The 14026-nt window shown below is 37.9% G+C and overlaps 1 long non-coding RNA gene across 1 annotated transcript; it reads left to right on the top strand.

Moving 5' to 3' along the window:
- The first annotated feature begins 7248 nt into the window (after positions 1 to 7248).
- LOC122182057 lies at positions 7249 to 12945 on the top strand. Its single transcript, XR_006179689.1, has 3 exons — positions 7249 to 7276; positions 12617 to 12680; positions 12935 to 12945. It is a non-coding gene; the product is annotated as an uncharacterized LOC122182057 (long non-coding RNA).
- The last annotated feature ends 1081 nt before the right edge of the window (positions 12946 to 14026 follow it).

A 14026-nucleotide genomic window follows, 5' to 3' on the forward strand; every position in this document is an offset into this window, starting at 1 on the left:
GGTTTCTAGGTGATGGTTCAGAATAAAAGGAATATGGACTTTCAAATCTTATTTTGAATATATTTTCATGTAAGATTTTCTATATCATATACAGTGGGAGAAGTAATAGCAGAGTAGCCATCCATCAAACTTTGACATCTTACCAAGCTTCATTTCCAACAATGAAAGCTTGTTGTGTGTATTTTCTATTTGAAAATTTAGTTAATTGTACAATGTTTAAAAAACAGTAAATTAAATTTGACTACCTTATGCGAAGGAAGCACTGTACAGTACGTCCAAATATCTTTCATCCTGTTAATATGCTGTGGTATGTAATATGAATCAAGCCAAAACATCCTTAATTTTATTTGCCTGCCGGGAGACTTTTGTTCACTTTGAACATATAGGAACAGTTTAAGCATTGGGTTTCTCGTTTTCTTGCTGTCCCAGGTTTCTGATCACATTTGGGTTTTTTTTGCAGCACTCAGAAGCATCCCATGGGCAAGAACAGCACCACCATTTCTCAGCAGTGTTTCTGTTGTTTTACTGCTGTGTTTCCTGTAGCTTACTTCTACATGATAACTAATGCTTTCAGGTCAGATCCAAAGTCGAGTCAGAGTGATCTTGTGAAAATCTGTATCTGATTTGTAGATCAACCCTTTAGAAAGTTGCACGGAAAGCTGTTTTGATGGACGGCTGTTCAACAGAAGGCAGACATAAAAGCATACGTCAGAAGGAGAAGGAGCTGACTCTTCACAGTGTATCTTTCTGCTGGTTGATCTTTCACTAAACTGAACCATACACAAGAGTATTGTTTCAATTTCTCTCCACATTAGGCTTTCTGTGCCTAAGTTACTTGGAATTGTAATGAGGATGTCTGCTTATCTTAGTTCTTGTACTGTAGTGATGTTATTCCATTACATACTTCCACTTATTCCAACTGGTGCTCATTTCAAGCTCTTGAGTGCTAAACATGCTTCTGACTTGTTGTAACAGAGCTGCCCTCAAGTGCTTTGACAGTCGGAGCATTTCAGCGTCTCATACAGTCAGAACCTTTTTTGGGAAGCTTCAGTAAGAACAGTGCTGAACGTCACTCATTCTTTGCAGAGTGACCACCTTATACTGCCAGTGTGTAAATAGGCAGAACACAGGTTAAAATCATTTTGATTATACTTGTGGACTGAATGTTTGAGCTTAGAGGGCATTACTAACAAGGCACTTTAGAGAGGAGGGACAAACAAACATGCTGCATGTGTTTGCTTTTCCTTTGGCTGCTGTGGATGTTTCAAGTGTGCTAGGAAATATTTTCTGCTGACTCATATTTGCTGTCACACAAGGTTAAGCAGACAACTCCAGCAAGCAGCCCCCATACTGAGGGGGGCTGCAAATAAATTGGTGCTCATTTTATCAAACAAATTCCTTATTAATATGTCAGAGTGCTACAGAATGGAAGGAATATAAGTTGAGGGGCTTATCTTTTTTTGGCTACCTGTTTCTCTTCACTTTCTTCTGTCCTTCTGTTTCACCACAAATCAATATGGAATGAGATTGGCTTGCTGGACGGCAAGCTGGTACCTGATGAAAACAAATTGAATGAGAGTGGAAAGCAAGAAATTGAGTGAAATATCTTACACGGGGAAAATAGTTTACAGACGTTAACCGTGTTTTTAGACGTCCGCAAAGAAAACAGTTTAAAAAGTTGTCGTGGTTTTCCGCACCCAGCCAGCCACGCAGTAGAATATATAGGATTATTTTCAAAAACAAGTAATTCAGAAAAAAATATTCTTTTTTGTTTGCGTTAAGTAAAATGTACAATCTTTAGTGGTGGAATGTTTACTGCTTTCAGCTTCTACGCTAAGAGTCGTCTTATTCATGTCATAAATAAAACACCCACCCACTCAGCCTTAAATACCCACAGGCCCACTTTCCAGTGACTGATGACACATACTCTATATGCATGACTACACTGAAGTTAGATTCACCGCGTGTCGTAATAATGCATGTCAAAGATGTATATCATGGGAGGATAAAGGGGTCTGTGACGTGTTTTGTTCTCTGCAGTATTCCCAAGCCTGAGGGATTAGCTGATGTGAACTGTGCAGGATATACACAGTTTGTAGAAGAGTTAGGGGAAAGACAGCACAAATGGGAGCATCCAGTACGAAACTGAGAAAAGTGATTCAAGGCTATGCTGACTTGCAAAATGAACGGTGCCTGTTTTCACAGTTATAAATTATTCTTTCTTTTGCGGAAAGTCTTTCTTCCCTGATTACCATACCTTTTTCTGTAGGAGCACAGATTCCTGCTTCCATAGCAGAAAGGCACAATTTTATCACCTGGTTTGACCCTCTCTCTATCACAGGCCATTTATGTTTCACCTAGCCGTTTTGATTGCTTCTTTAAACGTATTTTCTTCATCTTATCTCAAGCCTATTCCATTGGTTTAAATAATTTAACTTTGGAGACAGGGAGATTAAGAAATGGCCATCACAGCTGGTGTTCTTTAATTTGCTGAGCTGGATGTCCTGCCTGAATATCCCCAAACAGTAGTAGGTGAGCAGGGTCCCCAGCAGAAGATAATGTTAATGTATTATTCAAATGTTCATGTTTTATTCAGACCGTCATATTATTCCAAGTCTGAAAATTCCTAGTTAGCCTCTTCTAGCAGAATTCCTGTCTTATGAACTAGATGTAATTTAAACAATTTAGAGACAATTTATCCATCACTTAGGGTGATTTAAAAAGAACTCTACAGCTCTCTCTCAGCTTTTGTATGAACAGCATTTAATCCATGAGGACGTTTGTAAAGAAAAAATATTTTATGTTCAATAAACAAGACTTCATTTGTTTATCCTAGTTTCAAAGAACAATGACAGGAAAATCAGAACAATGTGCTCTTATTTACAGTGGAATTTTTATAAATCCTTTCTCTGCTAAGTCATATGTGACAGGATTTTTAGCTGTTTCACCAGCACTTGCAGAATGCAGTCTGCTCAGAACAGCGAGTGACTTTGCTCTAATTCAGTAAGCTCTTCAACTATAGAGCATTGACAACTGCCTTTGTGAAATCCAGTATGAATTGACTTGTGAAAGTCAATTAGAATTCAATGTTTGGTTAGAGATCCTTATGCACACAACATGCAGTCACCCAGTCAGTCAGATTCTCACAACATGAATGTCTGTAGATTTATTTTACCTGCAATTTGTTTGTTTACCCTTTCGGGGAGTGAAATCCTTACAGTGGTTAATCCATTGTCTTTCAGCACTAGAGGTGGCTTATTCACCCTCTGATGCCATTTTTTTATTAGCGTGCTGAATTCCTGCTTGCAGATAATGGTATCAAAATGCACAGTAAATCCATAGTAGCAGAAGCAGTCTAAACCCAGCTCAGTACTTTTATTTTCCTTCTTACTGAGCAATGAAGAATTGATTCCTCCACCCCTCATTACTGCCAGTCCTTTGAAATCAGCTCTCCCCAATCCACGCCAAAGTGGCTGGAGGCTTTGATGGGCACACTGCAATCACAACATGGCTGGCAGAGGTATTGTCTGTGCAAACATAAAGTGTACGGGGATTTTTGCCGTGTGATAAGTAGTTTACTGTCACAGTCTGGATCACAGAAAAAAAAAATAAGCTGACTATACAGATTTTCTTAGATGAGAAAAAAAAGAATGATTTCGTCATTTAATTATCACGAGAGTAGATTGCCTGACCCACTATTGACTTCTATGGCCACAGTGGTACTTCTGGCTGTACAACACAGCAAAATGCTTCCTAAATATAGGTTTTATTACCTTCAGTAATAAACCGAAGATGTTTTTGAAAAATCCATCTTTCAGCAATGTCCCAAACTCCTTGAATATAACTCATAATATAGTTTGAAATGCTGAATTAGATACTTTAATAAGATCTCAGCACAAGATATCTAGCTACAGAAATATGAATTATGTTCAGCTGATACAGAGTCTGATTTGATATAGCCTCTATTACTATGCAGATACTTTTCATTTCTATTGCGTTGATATTCTTGTCAATATCTCTCTTAATTTGCACTGTCACTCTTCACATAAAAAAGTTTTTCTTCTGTCTTTGATTTACCCCTACAAACTTTCTAATGGAACTTCAGGATGTTGAATTTTCCTTGTTTCTCCCCTATTTTCTCAGCGGATAACTTCAGCAAGTATAGACTCAAAAAGAAGCCAAGATTTCCATCTAACAGAAGCACAAATGACGAATACGACTGTCCGTTCTGCTTTTCTGTTATAGAGTAACAGAATGGCTGAAGCTGGCAGGGACTTCTGGGCCCATCTGGTCCAGCACTTGCTCAAGCAGGAATACCAAGAGTAGGGTGTGCTACACCATGCTTGAGTGACTTTTCAAGATATCCAAGGAGACTCAATGGCTTCTTTGAGCAACTTGTGCCTGTGCTCTGTTACTGACACAGTTAAGTGCTTCCTAATGTTTGAATGTTCCAATGTGTGCCCATTTCACCTTGTCCTGGTGTTGGGAACTAGTGAAAATAGTATGATTTGAACCTCTTTTCACCTTCCATTTAGGTAGTTATTGATAAGGCCTATCAGCTGTCATGGAAAACAGGAAGTATTCTGAAAAATGCAGCCTCACTTGGTAGTGCTACAGATAGATGTACACATTTCTGGTCAACATGTTGTTGCTCTCTGGGCAGCAATAGTGTGCTCTAACAGAAAAAAGAATTAAAAAAAAAAAAAAAAAAAGCATTTATTCACTTATCTGTCTAGAAGTGTCAGGTTTTTACTTTGACAATAGAAATCGATAAACCTGGTACAGGTTAAGAAGAAACGTGTGTTTATGTATCATGCTTGCAAATTATTGTGTCTCTGTTGTATCTACCTCTACCTTCAATAGAATGCAGTAGATAGATTTTGTGAAAGTAGTCAGTAATGTTTACCTAGCTGTGGCTGGCCAGTCCTGGGAGCCTTGACTGCATCCTGGTACAGAAAGCAAGCTGAGCAAACTGTAAAACTTGGCTGTTCTAATCTGGTGAGTAAAAGTTTTAATAGGTGTGGGCTTTAGTAGTTATAGATGCAGCTATCTGTTTGTTGAGGAGCTGGGGAACAGTGCTGAGTTAGTCTTGCCTGGGAGACAGTGCACTTCTGTGCCTGTCTGGGGCACTTGCAGTACAACCTGAGGCCATTCTGGTGCTGGTTGAAATAACTGCAGTGCAGTCCAAGCAGCCACAGGAGCTCAAAGCTGTAGCTGCTGCTGCGCTTTGCTGCGTATGGAAAGCAGAAGGTAGGAAAGTTAGTGATCTGTTGTGCTTGAATTTACTAGTTTTTAAGGTTATAGTAAATACTGTGTGTGCTGAGATGCAAATTTTAATTGCTTTTCTTCCCAAAAATATATAAAAATGCCATTAACTTGTGCCTGTTATATAATCTAACTCTCTAATTTACTGCAGTGGTTTTATACTGTCTCTTTATCATTACAGTGTCTAAGTGTAGTGGGAGAACTTCTATCTCACTTTTTGATGATGGAGCCATTGTCTGTAGCCTGGTGACAATTGGATCAGCTTCTCTTCTTGTATACAAATATATTTTTGTTTAGAAAGCTTCATCTTTTTTTTTTTTTTTTTTTTTTTTTTTTTTTGCACAAGGCATACTGCCTCTTTCTTGAAGCTGTATGTCTGTCTTGAATGCCTGTGGCTTAGACAGCAGTCCCTGATACAGCTGCAGCTCTCTTCCAGTGAGAGCGCTGGAGAGGGGACAGGAATGGCAATGAAGACGTGTAAGTTCTTCAAGGAAGTGAATCATGTTTTAGTCATGATAAGTAGTATGAAGGCACGCTGGTCAGGGTGGTGAACTGTTATGTGCAAGTCCTTGCAATTTTCCCTCAGTAGCTTACAGTCAAATATCATTCTTCTTATCTGTTTTTGAATCCTCTATCCTTGTTACATCCCTTCAGCATTTTTCCTATTGCCATTTTCCTTTTCTGATTTTCATATTAACGATCTTTCTGATGTTGCTTGTGTCTAGTTATTTAGAATCATAGAATGAGCTGGAGGGGATGTTTAAGATCTCCCTGCTGTGGGCAAGGATGCCTCTCACTAGATCAGGTTGTGTAAAGTCCCATGCAGCCTGGCTTTGAATGCTCCCAAGTAAGGGGCACTCACAACCTCACTGAGCAGCCTATTCCAGTGTCTCATCACACTTGCAGTAAAGATTCTCTTCCCAATACCTAGTCTAAATCTACCCTCTTCCAGTTTAAAACTGGAAATCTCATCCTGTTGCTACCTGCCCTTATAAAAAGCCCTTCCCCAGCTTTCCTGTAGGTTCCTTCAGGTATTGGAAAGCCTCTATTAGGTCTCCTTAGAGCCTTGTTTTCTCTAGGCTAAAGAGCCTCAGCTCTCTCACCCTGTCCTTGTAGGGGAGGTGCTCCAGCCTTCTGATCATCTTCATGACTCTTTTCTGGACCTGCTCCAGCAATTCTATGTCCTTCTTGTGTTGGAGACTCCAGAGCTGGATACAACACTCCAAGCAGAGCCGCAGGAAAGCAGAGTAAAGGGGCAGAATCACAACTCTCAACCTGCTTGTCACATTTCTCTTGATGCAACCCAGCATACAGTTTACCTTCTGGGGTGCAAGTGCACGTTGCCAGCTTATGTTGAGTCTTTCATCAACAAATACTCCCAAATCCTTCTCCTCAGGACTGCTCTCAAGCCTACCTCCATCCAACCTGTATCTGTATTTAGAAAAAGTGTAATATTTCTTCTTGTTGTTACACTTCTGAACTAAAATGTTCTCCAGGCATGTCAGGAGCCTACACAGCTGCCAGGGTTAGGGCGATGCCCACTTGTAAGTTAACAGCAGAGCCTCAGTTTAGGTGAATTTTTAGTGCCTGTGGAGGTGGAAATTCAACTGTTGTCTGACTGAGTGCTTGAGAATGTGTGCTGTAGAGGTATCATAGTAAAATGGTAGGTAGGGAAAAGAGTTTATAGATACATAGGCAGGTACGTGCAGATGAGTGTTTAGCTGATCTAGCTACTAGTAGAAATGTCAAAAGCTCCTACCTCTGTCGTGGCCTGTTATGTCTACACATTTGGCAGGTGTATGGGGCTGCTGAATTATGGCCTGAACCTCTGATTGATCACCTGAGGTGAGCAATGAGTCAGCCAAGGGAGCACAGGTGCAGGCAATTCATCTGTGCTGCCAGAAGGGGTGGAGCCTGGCTCTACCTCTCCTAGATCCATTTAAGAACTGACTGCCAGGGGGAAAGGATCTTTTCTGGAGAGCTGGAGTTTATTATGGGAGTCCTGGATAAGGTGAGTGTTCTCTTTTCCTTACTCTAGTATCTTAATTATCTCAGACAAACTCCTGGATGTACTGTGTTATGTGTATATTCACTGATTGTACAGCAGGTAAGTGCCCCTACCAGCAAACGTCCAAATAGCTGCAATGTTTAGTTCTTAGATGCTGATATGCGTCTTCAGAACAACCTTCAAATGTTAGCTTTCACTTTCCCAAGTTGCATTTGATGTTCTAATACTACAGCAGATAGGAATTGTCTCAATTAAAATTCATTCCTGTAGAACTTGTCTGTCTTTCTTTACCAAGCAAGTATGTTTCTATTCAGTCTGAATGAGCTGTTTTTAATGTTAAAGCTGGGAATACCTTGGGTTTAAAAAATATGTAGTGTATCTTTGAGGTTGAAATACGTATTCTTTTGTGAGTAAATGTCAGATCGAAGGGTTACATTCCTATTCTCTTGCAAAATGTTGCATTTCAGACAGCAGCTTAGTCCTATTTTCCAGTAAAGTGTCAAATTTTTCAAAAGTCTTATAGTTGTATGTATCTAATGTAGTATCCCCATAGTCTGTTTGAAAGCTGTCTCAAAAATATTCGTAAGTGATCTGGAATGTCATGGCCTGAACTGATGATTGAGCATATGGTGAAGGGGGTGGCTGGCTCAATAAGCACAGGTGCAAGCAATTCACCCCTACTTCCCATGTGACTGGAATGAACACCCTGGGCTTATTTAAGTGCTAGCCTCCAAAAGGAGATTATTTCTTGGGTGAAGGCTGCTTTCTGAGAAAGCGCATTCTGTAATCAGAAACCATATTGTTGGGTTGGTGAGTTATTTTTTTCTTATGTGTGATGATTGATGTTTCTAATGATAACTATGCCTGGCATCACAAAGTATTTATCAGAAGCAATTTCATTGCTCTTAGAGAGTAACAAAATCAAAGGGCAACTCGACTTCAAGAACACAAGTTCATGTGTTTGCTGCTTGTGGTTGAGCACAGAAGCCCAAAGATGCAGTAGTGGTTAATACATCTGGCACTCAGTCATGTATGCAAACTGTAAAATGGAGGCTTCCTACTTTCTGCTTGTTTAGTTTCTTTATTTGCTATTTGGGAGACAGAAGGGGGAAAAAAAGAAGAGGTTTGGTAAGGTTTACTTCATTGTAAGTCTCCTAAACTTGCTGCCCTTTGTGTATAAGCCTGCAGAATCCTAAATCACAATAACAGATGCCTTAAATGGGCACTGGTGGAGCAGGAAAAATTACACCTGACAGAGGTGGTTTCTGTTTTTTTTTTTTTTTTTTTTTTTTTTAAGTTTCTGATAGCCCAGGATTTTTTTTCTCCTTCTACCCAAGGACCATTCTCATTGTTTCTTTCATTTCTACTTTCAACTATCAGTTCTGTGATGAGCTTAAAAAAAAAAAAAACCCAAACTAATGATATCCAAACTGGATGGACATGACTAAAATTATATGTTAACAGGAAATGCATCTGCATGATTGCCCTTCTCTGAAGTAGAAAATTGTAGTGTGATTGCAATCATGTTTGGTGGTCAGTGTTGTTAGCATTAATGTAGCTACCTATGGAGTAAGCTGAGCTTTAAGTAAGATTTTCTGTGGTACTCCAAGAAAAAGAGAAGACAGTCTCCATAATATTTTGCTATAGCAGTTTCACATGGTATTGGTGACATGCAGCAGGGATTTTTTTTTCCTTGGGATGATACCTTTAAAGTTTGTAACTAGAAAGCTGCTCTGTATTACTGCCTGTTTCATTTTCCCTGTAAAATTAAAAAAAAAAAAAAATTAAAAAAACTACTCTCTTCCTGTTATTTTTACTTAAATACTTACATTTGTATCTTTCCTCTAAATATGCAGTGTTAAGTGATGCTATTTAGATCTTAGCTGTTCTAGGTCTGCAGTGAAGATACCTAGATGTTACAGTACCTTTATATAAGTGAGAATACATTTGGATGATGCTCTTGAGAACAAGGAGAGTGTTTTTCTTTTGGGTAAGCATAGCTAAAATTACTTGCACTGTTCGTTCTCTATCGTTAAACCAGCTCATCTAAATCTCTGCTCAGGAAGGCTGTTGCTCGTAGGCTGATAGTGTGACAGTGCAAGAACATTGACTGGCTTTCAGAGTTCTATTTTTTAAAATTTATTACTGAAGTCCCTGAGATGTGTAGTTTTTGTTCTTGTGATGGAAGACACTGGAGGTTGCTGGATACCTTTTTAAATTATGTTCTTCAGTATTGCACTTTAGTGAGTTAGTATTGTTGAAAGTAGCAGTAAAATATGAAATAAAACATAAATAAACATGAGAGACAAATGGAAAAACAACTTGAGTGTGAACCTGGTAACTTATACTTAAATATACTTTTTTTCTGATTGATCATGAAAGTATTTTCAAATATTATGTATACAAAATTGATCTGGGATTAAAAACAAACAAAGAATTTCAAACTTTCAGTGGCACAACTGTAAAAATGAACTCTTATGTTGTGAACCTGAATAAACTATTACATAATTCTTGCAATGGCCGTGAAATGGTTAATAAAGATGCAAGGAAAACAAAAGTCTAACATTAAGTAGGTGTTTCTGCCTAGCTTTTTAGTTTGGTTTCCAAATCATTCCATGTTGGTAAATCTCAGGATCTTTCTCATGAATATGATTGATTTTTATTTTGTTTTTTTGTCTTCAGATCATTGGAGATATTGAGAGCTTATAGTAAGTTTATAGTCACAGCTTACAAACTTGAGTTTATGAATTGTCATTTTTAAAGAATTCAAGTAGGCATAGGTGAATGTTCAGTCTGGTCTTTGGCAGGCTCCTGTTCTTGAAAGACTGACAGCTCTTAACACCCAGCATTTCCTCTCAAAGGCGTTAGAGGAGATTAAGGAACTAGCTATGGGTCTGGCAAGCTGTTTTCCTGGGTGTCATATCTGGCATTCTTTTTCCTTCTGGTCTTAACAGTAACCAGACCAATGACTTATAATTATTTTTGTTTTGGTTTGGTTTTTGGATTTATGGCCAGTTGCACTGACAGATGGCTGTGACTGCACTGTAGTACCCTCAGTTCTTGCCAAGCTCAGCTTTATGGAGTCTGGGCATACATAAATCTGCTGAGCATTGAAAGAAGTATTAATGTGGAAAGAAAATGATCAGGATTTTAAGTGAGATATATCACGATATTAAAGTGTTGAAGATAGTACTCTGAAGTCAAATATAGCATTCATCATTTAACTAGATGCAGGAGAATGTATTCTACTTCTATATGAAAGCTTTGGGATTCAATGAATTTGAATAAATTAAAGGGAAATCTATTCTGGGGTGATGTTATCATATTGAATTGCCTAGTATGCATTCTGCAGCAGATAATAGGTGATGCTGACTGATAATTCTAGTAAAAGTTCCTAGATTCAAGCACTTGTGGAAATCATGGTTCTATCTGCTAATCAGGGAAAGGTTGTGTTTAAGTATAAGCAAACTGTCTTTACAAGGGAATTAGGGTAATTTGCTGTAGAAGCTTTTTTTTTGTCACTAAAGTAAGCAGACTTTCTAAAATCTTGTAATTTAGCTGCAACTGAAATTGGGAAGAGCAGAGATTGAAATCCATTTATATACAAGGCTTATTTGTAGCAAGGCACATCATCTCGGGGCATGATATTAAAACTGCTTTTAAAAATCTAAGTTTTGTACATATTTTTTTTGGTTTATAGTTTTTAATCTAAAACTTGATAATAAAGCTCTGAATTGAACTGTTATGTTAGCTGCCTCAATAAGGTTGTGTCTGGAAGTTTTTACTTATCAGAGAAAGGAGGGGGAAATATTCCCAGTGACCTCTATATCTTTCTGAACAAAGATTTCTTTACTACTATTTAGCTGGATTGTTACAGATGACCAAGTGTAGCTATTTAAAGGGAGGTCTATGAAGCTCAATGTATAAATCTCCTAAAAAAAATATTATTGTCACCATTTCAAGGGAAAGGAATTTTAATTCTGTTACTGTTCTGATACTGTTCACTTTTGAGTTGAATGCTGAGCTTAGTTGCTATTAAGCTTGTTCTTTAAATAGATTATATTTCCTTTCCAATAAATGATCAATATTATTTGATAGCAGTTGCTCCTTTCACTGTTAATTTGAATTTGTTTCCGTTTGAACTGACTGTATTCAAGAATCTTTCAAATGTTTTTGGTTTATCAGACCTGTGCTTTGCAACATTGGTCTAGAGACTTTCATTTTAGGGAATAGGTATTCCTATTCACTTCAGTATATTGCTCTTTTTTGAAAGATATCACTATATAAGGAATTGTTTTAGAATAGAATGGGTGGGAGGAATGAATTTGAATGAGTTTACTTGCAAGTTCTATGTAGGCACCTGCTTGAGCATTTCACTGGATAGGAATTTGAAGGTATAGAAACAGTCAGTAGATTACTCTCACTCATAGTGCTTGTAGTTCTGAAAAATTCTTCCTTGATTTAACTGTCACAAATGCTACAGAGAAAACTTGCTTTGTTTTGACCAGTGTTTCCCTACTGTATTCAACTGCAAAACTGAGAGAGAAGGGATCTGCCATTTCTAAAGACAGTACTAGCGTATTATGATTCTAATTTTGTCTGCTACCAACTGTGAAAGTGTAGAGCAATTACATTCCTAACTGTTTCTGTCGTTCCTGTTTCCTTTCTCTGGCACAATTTGTATTTTTTACTATATTTCATGAAGTTCCTGTATTTTGTAGGAGCACTGTAGGAATCTGCTTTTCCTTGAAATTGCCTAGTAGTAAAGATTTTTAATGTATTAGACTCCAAGCACTGTGCTACAGCAACATGCTCGTGCTTGTCTTGAAATCAGCAAGAATGCCTATTTGGTTACTGTGGGCATAATGCGCCTCTCATGGAAGCCTTTGCCTCAATATTGCATGTTGAGATTTTACTTCTTGTACAAGTTAATCACAGAAGTGTAGGAAAAGAATTGACAAAAATAAATGAGTAAGCAAACCCAAAAACCTGTGTAGGAGGAGAGGTAGGAAACCTCTCCTTTTTTTTCAGATATGGCAGAGTTGTGCAGCCTTATTCAGTTCTCTAAGTAATGAGTTACCATAGGAAGGAAAATGATGGGCTGCTGGAAAAAGGAAATGGAGGAACAGCAGACTCCACCTCAGCTTTACCATGGCATCAGCTGCTAGATTTAGATTTAATGGTTATAGCACAGGCAACCTCTAGTAGAATGAAATATTTGTCTTATGATTCTTTCAGGTAAACTCTGTTTAACCTTATCAGGCAATTTAAGCGGATTGTAAGAAGCCTGTTCCTAGAATGTTTTCTCATGTGTTTATTTTGTTTCTCCCCTTCCCTTTCCAGGTTTTAACTGATAGAATCTCAATTCAACTGAGAAGAATACAAAGGAACTGCTCCTTCATATACAGTAAGAAAAAAGTTCCTTCTCTAAACTATATATACATCTGAATTGTGGCAGATTGAGGGCTACTTTCTACTGCTGACAATGTTAAGGGTGTGAGTTGCTCCTTTTATCTTCAGTAAAGCTTATGAATAGTCTATTCTTTGAGGGAGCTACATTTGGTGAATGTTACAGATAAATGACAAAGTACTTCAAATTGAACTTGTAAGGCTTAAGTTGTCGAGTCTGTGTTGTTCTGATATGTTGTGTTTTTCTTTTAGCTTTTGTTATCTTTCTTTAGTTAAGCTAGTTATTATGAATTAGCATCATGACCAATGTGTTTAACTCTGCATTTGGACCATGAGTGTCATAGTGATCTTCGCAATGGCGGTTGAAGCTTGAAGCTTTTAGATCTGATTTATAAACTAAGAACTGGGCTACCTGTAATCTTTTCCTTGTTTTCTTCTGATATGTGAATCATACTGAAGAAAAAAGTTTTCACAAAAGATGAAAATAAGTGAAATGCTGAACAAGACAAGATGATAAAATACAGTAATTAGTGTTTTATTGGGAGCAAATGCTAATTTGAAAAGGCCAGGTGGCACAGGTGTGGTTTGATACAATGAGTCCTTGCTTGTGGCTTCTAGACTGTTGGTAGTGAGAGCAGGGTAAGTAGCATTGCCAATAGATACTATTTGTCAGTAAGTCTAAAATGTAACACTATAAAAAGAACTCTGAATGAAGTAGCTCCTTATCCTTGTCATCGTGCTTATGGTTTTCTGACTTTGCAGGAAATAAACACCTTGAGGTAAGTGGAAGGTACTTAGAACGTGTATCTTACAGATAGCTTAGGAGGTAATCCTTTACGAATCGGGACACAGAGATCACTAATGCTGAGAATTATTCTGTTCCTCTGTAGATTTTTTTCGTAACAGCTCTCTGAAGAGAAATGTTAATGAATTATTAATTTTGGAAAGCAGTGCATCCTGACCTCTTCCTTCTTATCTTCTTCTGTATTGCCCTCATACAAAGACATCTGACTGCAATCTGTTGGCTGTGTTTATTAGTAACGACTTTTCTTGCTTCGTGCTGCTCTACCTCTCAGTGTTGTCAAGTCTGAAAAGTGCTTTCAGTTGCTTATACGCTGCTTCAGATTGTTTTCCTGGACTCTGTAGCCTTGATTATCTTGGGTTATCCTTGAGCTTTATCAGGTCAGTGCTAGCTAAGAACTAGTTTTGTCTACTTTTAAATTATCATTTTAAAATGCAGTATTTCCTTTTGTCAGCTAATTAACATATCATGGTGGTCTGATTTGTAAAATGAAGACAGCGTTTTTTGTCACATCCTTTCCTTGCCTAGCATGCCATATTTAT

Source organism: Lagopus leucura, unplaced genomic scaffold (genome assembly GCF_019238085.1).
Source record: "Lagopus leucura isolate 7727_CA_CO unplaced genomic scaffold, USGS_WTPT01 Super-Scaffold_100012, whole genome shotgun sequence".
Lineage (NCBI taxonomy): Eukaryota > Metazoa > Chordata > Aves > Galliformes > Phasianidae > Lagopus > Lagopus leucura.